The sequence below is a fragment of the Malus sylvestris genome, chromosome 15 (genome assembly GCF_916048215.2).
Source record: "Malus sylvestris chromosome 15, drMalSylv7.2, whole genome shotgun sequence".
Classification (NCBI taxonomy): domain Eukaryota; kingdom Viridiplantae; phylum Streptophyta; class Magnoliopsida; order Rosales; family Rosaceae; genus Malus; species Malus sylvestris.
In genome coordinates, this window is record NC_062274.1 from 16,962,833 (window position 1) to 16,975,085 (window position 12,253).

A 12,253-nucleotide genomic window follows, 5' to 3' on the forward strand; every position below is an offset into this window, starting at 1 on the left:
CAGTGACTATCGCATTGGGAATGCCGAATCTACAAAGGATGTTCTTCTATACGAAGTCTTCTATTTTTGCCTCAGTAATGGTTGCCAATGGTTCTACTTCAGCCCATTTTGTGAAGTAGTCAACTGCAACGATTGCATAGCGAACCTTACCCTTCCCTGCAGGTATTGGGCCGATTAAATCAAGTCCTCATTGGGCGAAGGGCCAAAGGCTGATCATAGGAGTGAGCGGCTCGGGAGATGAGTGAGGAATAGTTGTGTAGCGTTGACACTTATCATATAAGCGAGATATTCTGATGGCATCTTGGTGGAGTGTTGGCCAGTAATATTCTTGGTGAAAAGCCTTGTGTGCTAGGGATCGAGATCCAGCATGATCTCCGCAGACTCCTTCATGTATTTCCCGAATGACAATTTCCGCCTCTACGAGTGTAAGGCATCGGAAGTATGGTAAGTTAAAACCCCGCTTGTAGAGTTGGTCATTAATGATCAAGTAACGGGTAGCCTTGTATCGAATCTACTTAGCTTGGAATTTGTCATTTGGAAGGGTGTCATGGGCAAGGAATCTATAAATCGGGGTAATCCAACTATCCCCATGTTGTAAGTTGCACACTTCCGCAGACATGGTGCTTGGTGCTGTTAACAATTTGACCTGAATTTTTCTCCCAATCTTGTCTTCCATCGCTGAGGTGAGGCGAGCCAAAGCATTTGCATGACTGTTTACCGGTCGAGGAATTTGGGTGATCTGGTAATGGAAGTGCTTGAGCAACAATTGTGTTTGCGCCAGATATGCTGCCATGGAGCTATCCTTAGCGTCAAAGTTGTTGGTGACCTGGTTAACCACCAATTGGGAGTCACTGAAGATATCAATTCGTTTAACCCCAAGGTATTTGGCCAAACGTAAGCTTGCTAGGAGGGCTTCATATTCGAACTTATTGTTCGACGCCTTGAAATTGAAACGAAGAGCATACTTCATCGCCACTTTGTCAAGGGTCGTAAGGACTAATCCTACTCCACAACCCTGTTGGTTAGACGAGCCATCAACATATAGACTCCATGCTCGGGCTGTTGGTTCTATTTTATGAGCTTCCGAAGATAATGAAACCACTTCTTTAGGCGTAGAAACAATGTCAATAGGATATGTGAAGTCGGTGGTGAAGTCTGCCACTGCTTGGCCCTTCTCAGCTGGCTTTAGTTGGCATGAGATGTCAAACTCACCCAATGCAATTGCCTATTTTATCATTCGCCCCGAAGTGTTAGGACTTTAGAGTATCTGTCGAAGAGGATGATTGGTAAGCACGATGATAGAGTGTGCTTGGAAGTAAAGGCGAAGTTTTCGAGCAGACATAACCAATGCTAGAGTTAATTTCTCAATGTTGGAGTATCGTGTCTCTGTATCTTGTAAGGCATTGCTAGCGTAGTAGACATGCCGTTCGACATTACCATCATTTCGAATGAGAACAGAACTTGTTGCTGAAACCGATACCAACAGATAGATAAAGAAAGTGTTACCAACCTCAGTTTTGGAGAGCATAGGGGCTTTACTCATGTAGTCTTTAAGGTTCTTGAATGCCTCTGTATATTCATCAATCCATGTAATGTACTTTTTACTTCCCTTAAGTGCTTTGAAGAAATGAGCACATCTGTCTGTGGCCTTAGAGATGAACCTAGTTAAGGCTGCCACCTTGCTAGTAAGGCTCTGGATGTCTTTTGAAGTTACCAGTTCCTTCATGTCGATGATTGCTTTGATCTTCTCGGGATTAGCCTCAATGCCTCGTTGGCTTATCATGAAGCCTAAGAATTTGCCAGAGCCTACACCGAAGGCACATTTATTGGGATTCAACCTCATTTGATACCTCTTCAGAATGGTGAAAGTTTCAAATAGGTTAGCGATGTGTTGGTCAACATGTTTGCTCTTGACTAGCATATCATCAACGTAAACTTCCATGCTCTTCCCAATCTGTTTGGCGAACATTAAATTGACTAGTCTCTGATAAGTCGCTCCTACATTCTTTAGGCCGAAGGGCATGACTTTATAGCAATATAGTCCCCTGTCAATAGTGAAGGTTGTGTGTTCCTGGTCCGGAGGGTTCATGGGGATTTGATTGTATCTTGAGTAAGCATCCATGAAGCTCAGAAGTTCACACCTTGTCGTAGAGTCTATAAGTCTGTCAATGAGAGGAAGAGGAAAGCTATCATTTGGGCATCCTTTGTTTAGGTCAGTGTAGTCGACACACATTCTCCACAAGGACAACATTTGCTACTCATGTTGGGTAATTGACTTCGCGGACGAAGCCTATGCCTTTGAGTTTTTCAACTTCTGCCTTCATTGCTTCGTATCGTTCAGCGTCATAAGATCTTTACTTCTGTCTCACCGGCTTAGTCTTGGGGTCAATACTCAAGCGATGACATATGATATCGGAAGAGATGCCTGACATGTCCTCGTATGACCAGGTGAAGACCTCAGTGTTCTCTTGCAAAAAAAAGATCAAAGCCAACCGAATATGTGGTGACAGGGTGGTGTCAATCTTCACCATGCGATCTGGATAATCTTTTGATAAAGAAACCTTCTCCAGGTCTTCAGCAAGTTGTGTTTGCTGGGTGAAAAAGTCATCTCGAGGATCGTCGGGTTGACTGTTGCCACCTTGAAGATCCAAGTTGGCTTCGTTCGAGCTGGTCTTTATGACTTGGTCATGTATAGAAAAGGTTTCCTTGGGCACATGCAGGTGTTGTTGCTTGACTGAAGTGTTATAACATACTTGTGCACTAAGTTGATCTCCTCTGATATAACCATTGCCATAGGGGGTTGGAAATTTCATCAACAACATATGTGTGGATACCATGGCCTTGAGATTATTGATGCATGTGCGTCCAAAGATGACATTGTATGTCGTTGGGCAATCAACCACCAGGAAGTTAGTGGTAATGGTAGCTGTGCAAGGGCCTGTACCAATGGTGAAAGGTAAGTGTATGCTCCCTAAAGGTTGCACGATATCACCGGAGAAGCTTATCAGAGGAGAAATCGAGCGATCGAGCAAGTGTTCAGCTACATTAAATGCCCTGAAAGCTTCAGCAAACATAATATTGACCGAAGCCCCCGTGTCTACCAAGATTCGTCGTACTTCAAAGTTGGCTATGTGAGCCTCCACGATCAGTAGGTCGTTGTGAAGGTAGATGATACCTCTTTCTTCCTCAGGGTAGAAACATATTAGATCCTAGTTAGGCTTTTAATACTTGCCTCCCATGATGTCTTCCACGTGAAACACTTGGTGGCCAGGCCTTAAAGCTCGTTCACTGTTTTTCATGGCCCTATTGGAAGATTCAAATATGGGTGTGCCGCCGCTTATGGAATATATCACATTCACTTGGCGTTGGTTACAGTTATCCCTTGAAGGGTGAAGAAGGAATCGATCAATTTTTCCTTCACGTGCCAAAGCTTCAATATGATCACGAAGGGTGATACACTTCTCGCCGTCATGGCCGTTATGCTCGTGGTAGCAGTAAAACTTGCCCGTGTTCTTTGTAGGCTTGTAACCCGACTACCTCGGCATTGGCTTTGGTATCAGGTGTGCTATGCTGGGGTAAATGGCCACGCATGTGGCATTCAAAGGTGTGTATGTCTCATATCTTAGGGTAGGGCCTATCCTGACACGTGCTTGGCCCACTATGTTGACTGTCTGGGGGCGAGCATTATCGTGGCGATACCCTTGGTTATCGTGATAATGTCCCTTACTCCTTTTACTACAATGAGACTGGTGAGGATGGAAATATTTCCTTTTGCCCTGAGGTTGATATGTCTGTTGACTTGGCGAAGTATTAAGTAAGGCGGGGGGAGGCACCGCTGTTGTTTGGAAGGTTGAGGTCTTCTTATTTGGTTGGATCTGGCTTCCACTCCCTACTTGTTAATAAGGGGTGGATGTGGGGGGTTTCCCTAGATATGTCCTTGCCTCGGCGGAGGCATGGTTGTAAACCTGTGCCATCACCTCAGAGTAAGTCTTCCAAGTGTTGGCATTGATCATGTACTTGAAGAAACAATCACGTAGGCATGCTGTGAAAGCTTTGAGGGCAGTCTTGTTGTCTGCCTCGACACAACGGGAATACTCATAGCTGAAGCGGCCAGCATAAATACGTAATGACTCGTCTGGCTTCTGGCGAATAGTGTACAAGTCATCCACATAATGCAAACGATCGGTCTAAAAAATGTGTTGAGAAACAAACAGTTTCCTCAATTCCTCAAATGAGTCTACCGTCTCAGGTGGAAGACGGCAATACCAATTTAGAGCTTCGCCAGAGAGGGTGGAAGGGAAGAGAAGACATCGCTCTTCGTCGGTGTGAATCCGATATGCCATGGTGGACTCAAAGAGGTTAAAGTGTTCAATCGGGTCCTCATTTCCAGTATAGAGTTGCAAGTCAAGCTTCTGCTTTGTCTTTGCTTAGATGGAGGTGTCGAGGATCCTCCTTGTAAGAGGGCCAGGCCTAGGTTGGTTCCAATCAGGTATCTTAGCTTGTCGTTCAGCCTTCAACTCGTTTACTTCCTTAACGAGCTATAGGACAAGAGGGTCCTGAGTAGAGTCATGTACCACTGGAGCTTTCTTTCGTAAATCTCCATCTCCTCTTGGAAGTAGGAAGGTTTAATAATCAAGAGCATGTGATTTTTCCTTGGACTCGTCGTACTAACTTCCAAGGTATGTCTGTCAGAACATCTCTGAGTCCCATATACCTTCGTGTTCCTCTAGGACTTGTTTCCCTTTCTCCAAATTGGTAGCTGGCCTGGGACATGAGAGGGGACCGAGTCTTTCAGAGACCCTTAGGTCATTGATCTTCAAGCTTACATGGATGGGATTGTCTCGACGTTGCTTTAGAAAGTCTCAACAGTCATGAAAGACGACTTTCGATCCTTCCACTCCTTTTGTAAGGAAGTGTCTTTCTCCACTCCTCATGCTTCAGGTCGAAGCAGCTAGGTTGAGAGAAGTCTCATGTTGGTCGCCATTTCGATTAGTAGCTCGCTCCTCAACAAGAATACCCATGTCGAGTGCAAATGACCCTCGGTGTTGGGGGGCACCCAGTTGATGGTTGACTTCCACATGAGTGATGAGCTCGTGTGTATTAGTATATCTAGTCTCGTGGACCATCTCAAAGACCTTCTCATACTGCTCTTGGAAGATCTCATTCTTCATCGTTATCTTGTTGTTCTGAGCTTCCAGCTCATCGACTTTAGCCTGAAAAGCAAACTTCTTTTGTTCTTTCCTTCGTTGCTTCGCACCAGGTGTAAAAGGGGTGTCATTCTGTCTGATGTGGCTTCTTTCGCTCTTCATGTTGGAAAGGGATGCCTGGTCAAAAAAGAGTGTAGGAATGGTGGAAACCAGCTTAACAAAGCTGAAGAGAGTGGGAATAAGTGTCGTTCCCACAGACGGCGCCAAATGTTGATGCACAAAATTAGTAAGGACTTTGGTACAACAGAAAGTGTTAAGTTTGTGACCTTCGCTAGATTGCTCCGGTCATTAGTGTGGATAAGTATGCAAATGGATAAAGACAGGGAAGCAAACACAAGATGTACGTGGTTCACCCAGATTGGCTACGTCCACAGAGTAGATGAGTTCTCATTAATTGTGAAGGGTTTACACAAGTACATAGGTTCAAGCTCTCCTTTAGTGAGTACTAGTGAATGATTTAGTACAAATGACATTAGGCAATATTGTGAGATAATGATCTCTATTTATAGAAGAGAGTTTCTAGTTTCATTCTGACATTGACATGTGTCATGTTGTGATTGGCTTCTGATGTTGACACGTGTCGCGTTATGATTAGCTTCTGATGTTGATACGTGTCGCGCCGTGATTGGCCTCCTGGTTTGAGGGAAACTCTTCTAGGTCTATGACTGTATAACGTTGACCGGTGCTCAGTAGTTTCGGGATTGGTCAAGTATGGTACAAACACATCTTATCCATGGATTTCATACAAGTATAATTTTTTGTAAGTGTCAATGTACACTTATTTACAAAATACACAAGAAATTTACCTAAATCCGCCTAGACCCCGTCTAGGCGCTAGGCACCAGCCCACTTCCCAACTAGCGCCTAGCGTTTTTTAGAACCTTGACTAATAATGTGACGACCCGTCCCGAATTAATATATATTTTATCCTCGAATGCGTGAAAATGACGATTATGCCCTGGAGGGCTAGTAACGTGGATGTACGTAGATAATTTTACATTTTTCCCTGCTAATGTGATCAAATTGTACTCGACATCACGAGAGCGTCTACTCGAGTTAGGGCCGAATCAGGTTTGTAGTGGAAATGCTATGAAGGAATAAGGGAATTTGGGTTGGTTTTCTTAGTTGGACTTAATTTTTTGAGCCCTAAACAATGCATCCCAATTAGGGCTTGAGGCCATTTTAAATTGGCCAACCTGTGACCAATTACACACACATACACGTGCCAAACCTCCCTCACACTCTCATTCTTTCTCGAACACTCTGTTCGTACAACCCGTAGCTCACCACACCCAACCATCCTCAAACTTCACTAATCAAACACGAACTTCACATCATTGTGTTCCTCGTGGTCTCACGATCCTAGTGATACCTTTGGAACGAAGAACGGTTCACGGGAACTCGAGAACTTAGGAGCTCTGGCAGGGTACCCTGTTTCCCTGACGTGATCACCGAAGTTTCACTTGGTTTTGAGGCTTAAAAAGGTATCCATGCAACTCCCTTAGTGTTTTAGACTAGCTTTGGTTAAGGTTGGACGTTGGAATAAGCTCGACTGTGGGTTTCCAGGTTTTACCAGTTTGTCCAAGGATTTTTCTGACCAGTTTCTGTTAGATTTTGGACTTCAAATAGGTAAGGTTGTGTTCTACTCTCTGAGAGCTTCAAATCCATATAAAATTCGTGAATTTTGGTTGACAAATGAGTGAGATATTGAAGTTTGAAGTTTTTCCAGAAACCGGCGATATAGACGGCGGCGGATTCTGGCAAAGCCACCGGAGAAGACAAGGAATATTCTGTCAACTTTGACGTAATATACTAATGGCGTCAGGTAACACTGTTAGTTTTTAGACGGAATATTCCCTAACGCCGTTAGGGATTCCGTCAGTGAGTCAGGCACGTGCCTGCGCATGTGGCCGTGCCTTGGCCGGCGTGTGGGATGTCGAAAAATTATTCTAAAAATATGTGGATGGTCATGGTGTTGAGTAGGTCACGATAGTATATTCAAACATCCCAATTGAGCAACGTATGAGAAGTTATTACACGATTTTGGTTATGTACTTAAAATTAACGTTAAAATAGTTGTTTCACATATAAGTGAGATGTTTCCGGAGGACGAGCGTAGCCAGGCGAGACTCGGGGGTTACGACCCTGCTACATACTAGTGAGTGAGCTTTTGGTTTTCTATATATACGTATATATGTTTTCCATTTTCCCATAAATGGTTTTAAATGGATTTACGTTTTTAAATGCCATGTCAATTGCATTACATTTTAGTATATAATTAGTATAGATATGCATATTATTGTATGACGATGTGGACGCCCATGTAAGTTTTAGGTGAGTGCATATTGATAGTAGTGATTGCAGTGTGTATGGTTATGTTGAGATACATTTAGTGCTCATTATCCTGCACCCCGGTGTTAGTGCTCCGCTCGAGATCAGTGCTTAGCCTTCAATGATCGTTCACCTCCCGCACCACACGTTCACCTTGGATCCAAGGCAGGTGTCAGCCTATCGTACAGACCACATTAGGCGGTTCCGACTCGTAGATGACTTGCGATACTTCGCACAGCCTTCACATGATCGTAGCACTTGAGCGTACCTATTTACACCCAACCTGTCGTACATACCATATTAGATGGTTTCGACTCGTGTGCATGATTTGGCAGATAAGCTATAGGTTCATCCGTACAGGTCACGTTAGGTGACTCCGGCTGACATATCATTTTACATTGATTTATTCCATATGGCTTACTTATTTCATTGTTGAGATACTTGACATGGCATACACTTGGTTCATTACTCTCGAGCTTGATTTCCATAAATACATATGTATTACTGGTTTCTGGGAAATTATATGGGTTTTACGGTGATGGGTTATTACTTTTGGAAAGAGAAATGGTTTTGAAAAGCTTTGTTTTTGCCCACTCATGTTTTTTGTTTTGCTTTAGGTAGAAGTTCGTGTTGGTGGCTTACAAAGATTCTACGGTGGTTCTGACAAACTTCAAATAATGTAGGAACTTTCTTTCTTTCATGTCCTGTATAATTAATACTTAGCATGCTGGACTGCATTTAGGTTACCTATGCTCTGATTATGTGTAGCTTTACTCTAAACATCTCCACTCGCACTTATTTACTTGTCTAGTGTGAATTAACTAATTGGTTTTTAATTACTCACATTTTCATATCACTGTCACTTCCGCACTGCGCACATGACTACGTTACCCTTACGTGACGGCCATCACGCCTTGATTTAGGTCGGGGTGTGTCAAATTAAAAAAAAAATTGTACCAAAAAATTAATTATTAAAAAAACACTATTAAAATGACAAAAATGCCCTTGCCTTATTTGATGCATTTTTTTGGGATGCCTTTGAAGTTTTTTGTCCAAATTTTTTTGTTCAAGCTTGGTGACACCAAAATCACTGTTCACATTTTCCATTGGCTTTATATATAGATAAATGATGTGGAAGGTATTTTTTGAATCACATTATTATCCGCGTGCGAAATACCTTTTTTATAACCAACATTACACGCCTCTTAAGATGTTTTGAATGTATTTAAAAATAGAGAAAATAATATTTAATAAACAACTGATTGAATCACATTATTGCTAGCCCATTGTGTGACTAAGCCCACCCCCTCCCCCTTAGTGTAAATAATATTGTTTGTTAAAAAAGAAACAATCATTTGACAACTTATTTAATCACATTATTATCCACGTGCAAAAGATCTTTTTTTATAACTGGCATTACATGTCTCTTAAGATGTTTTGAACATGTGTAAAAATAGAGAAATTGAATCACATTATTGCTAGCCTTTTGTGAGATACTAATTATAAAAATAAAAAATAAAAAATTGTACCAAAAAATTAACTATTAAAAAAATAATGTGATTAAATTAGTTGTCAAACGATTTTTTTTTAACAAACAATATTATCTACACTAAGGAGGAAGGGGTGGGCTTACTCTCACAATGCGCTAGCAGTAATGTGATTCAATCAATTGCTTATTAAATATTATTTTCTCTATTCTTAATGTAAATTCTATAGAGACCAATTTTGTTATGTGAATTCAGTTGCTTTAATTAGTTTATGAGGGGTTTCTTCCAGCATAATCTAAGATTATTCATTTACTTCAAATATTTGACTTTTCTTTTGTCAATTTACGCATATAAATACGTTTAAAACGTGTAAATATTCAAAAAATGCCTTCTGCACACGCGTGAACGTGTGCATGAAGGCTAGTTTGATGTAAACGGATATAACATTTAGATATAATTCCAACGTAGCCTTCCTTTGCATTAACGGAGGCAAAATTGTCAACATTTATCTTTAAAATCATATCAAAGGAGATTAAATATTACATGATGCCCAAAGTTTATTTTACTTCATCACTTGTATTGATTTGTATTTCGCATGCGGATACTAATGTAAAATGTATTTTTTGAATCACAACGTGCTACACATGACTTACACGTTTTAAATGTATTTATATGCGTAAATTGATAAAAAAAAAAGGCAAATATTTTAATTAGTTTACGTCTAAAGAACGGTGCATAAGGCAAATATTCATGTCCCATGCTGTTGATCGTGGAGGCAGAAGACACGGCGTGCTACGCACGACTTAAATGTTTTAAATGTATTTATATACATAAATTAACAAAAAGAAAATCAAATATTTTAATTAGTTTATGTCTAAAGAACGATGCATAAGGTAGATATTCATGTCCCATGCTGTTGATCGTGGAGGCAGAAGACACAAAGGACCCAATTATGGTGAAAAAGTGTTGAGGGTCAGGCTGGTCAACTCAAGAACTCCTAAATGGCTGATAAAATAAGTTTCATGTAATCAGATTTGGATATGGTACGAAAATAATAGGACCAAAATCGTGCCACCTGTCCACTAGGTAGGCCAAATGCAATCACAAACCAGACTGGTCAATACCCTAAACCTAAATTCCTAGTAAAAAGTACCAAGTACAGTGTACTTACGTTTGAGGTTTTGAGTGTCGGAAAAGGATCCTCGATGGATCATTTTTCTCAGAATTCTGTGATTGTAATCGTTTATTGTATATCGTACAATCAGTTTTTAAGTACTATTTATATTTAATTTTAAATTTTAAATAACTTATAACCCCAGGATGTAAGATGAACAGTTATGATCAAGAGATTTCCGGAATCCCCAAAAAAAAGATCCGGCGAAGATCCTTTTCCTTGAGTGTCTTGACTCTTGTCCCCTAGTTATAAAGCCAAATGTAATCACAACCCTAAATTCCCAACTATATATCATTAGCATGAACTTCTCTAAGTTCCACGTGTATTATGAGGCAATCAAGGAAACAATATCCAACGTAAGGCAGATGACTCACTCCTAGAACCCAATCTTTAATCTAAAGTCTCCAACGCTCCCACGCTCGATTTAAATGTAAACCCAATCCATAATTTGGGTATTCGACCTACCTATCATTTGTACTTTTCTTTATCAGTCATGTACTATCTTTATTATTTTTTTCATTATGCAATATTCCATGATAGTCATAACTGTTTACTTTTAACGTTATTCTACAATACTTCATGAAAGAAAACAATAACATGGATTCTAAAGAGACCGATTTTATTATGTGAATTCAGCTGCTTTAATTAGCTTATGAGGAGTTTCTTCTAGCATGATCTAAGATTATTCATTTACTTCAAATATTTGACTTTCATTTTGTCAATTTAGGCATATAAATACATTTAAAACGTGTAAGTCACGGGTAGCACGCCATGTTTCAAAAAATACCTTATGCGCGTGAGTGCGTGTATGAAGGCTAGTTTGATGTAAACGGATATAACATTTTTCATTCAAATTTTAAAATTATTATAATATAATAATTATTATTAGATATAATTCCAACATAGCCTTCCTCTGCATTAAAGAGCCAGCTTGCAACCCATACAGCCCACACACAATGGCTGGTTTGGTATTGATGTGCTTTCAAAAAAAAATTGCTGTGAGAATAAGCGGCTGTGAAATAAATCAGCAGAGTGTTTGGTAAACTTTTTTGTAAAAGTGTTTTTGGAAGAAAAAAAACAGTCTGATAGTGGGTCTTTTCATTAAAGGAGCACTGTAGCTCTGTGTGCTTTGAAAAAAAATCAGTTTTCCAAAGCTGCAATTAGATGCTTCAGCTTTTCCTTGGATTTCAGCTTATTCTCACAACAGTTTCCAAAATAAGCCCTTTTTTTTTTAGTTTACCAAATGCCTAAAACCCTCACAACTTTTTTTCATAGGTGCTTTTTTTTTTAAGCACCTTACTTACAAACCACCCCGTAGTCTTTTGGGAAAGATGAGGAGCCATCGTCAACTTCCGTTCAATTCAATATTCACCACATAATCTGATCAAACAATACGTAAAGCTTTGACTTGGACAAAACAAAAAAGACAACAAAAATTTGAATGGAGAGAGTTGATCCAGAAGGAAAATGAGATTTGTTGACCCCTAAACCTAAACCCCAACGTGCTTTTAATTTAAGTTAATAATCTCGTCGTTCTCCTTCTCCAAACGTGAGATAACTGGGTAGCACCAAAAACATGTTACATATTGTAATATCATGTTGGATAATTTGATTTGAAGACCTTTTCCTTGACTGGTTGCACCGTCCACATTCCCGCCCACCCCATGCAACGCAAAAGATGAATAGTAAACTCACATGTAAAAAAGTTTCGATAATTTTTCAAATATTTGAGTGTTCCGGTATATACTTATGGACTTATACTTTCATTTTCATACATGTATACTCGCGTTCTTCATAGAATTGTACATAATTCTGTTTTTCTTTTTCGAATACTATATATTCATCAGATAAATTTCATGATTTGAACTGTTCAATTCTTAATCTTTAGATCATTAAGTAATTCAAATGTATGAACATATTAATAGTGTGAGTATCAAATAACATATTCATGATAAACCGTCTATTTACTTAATACATTTGGATGATTAAACGATTTTTCTATTTGAATAATTTTTTAATAGAAATGACTTTTAAATGAAGATTAAAAAAATGAA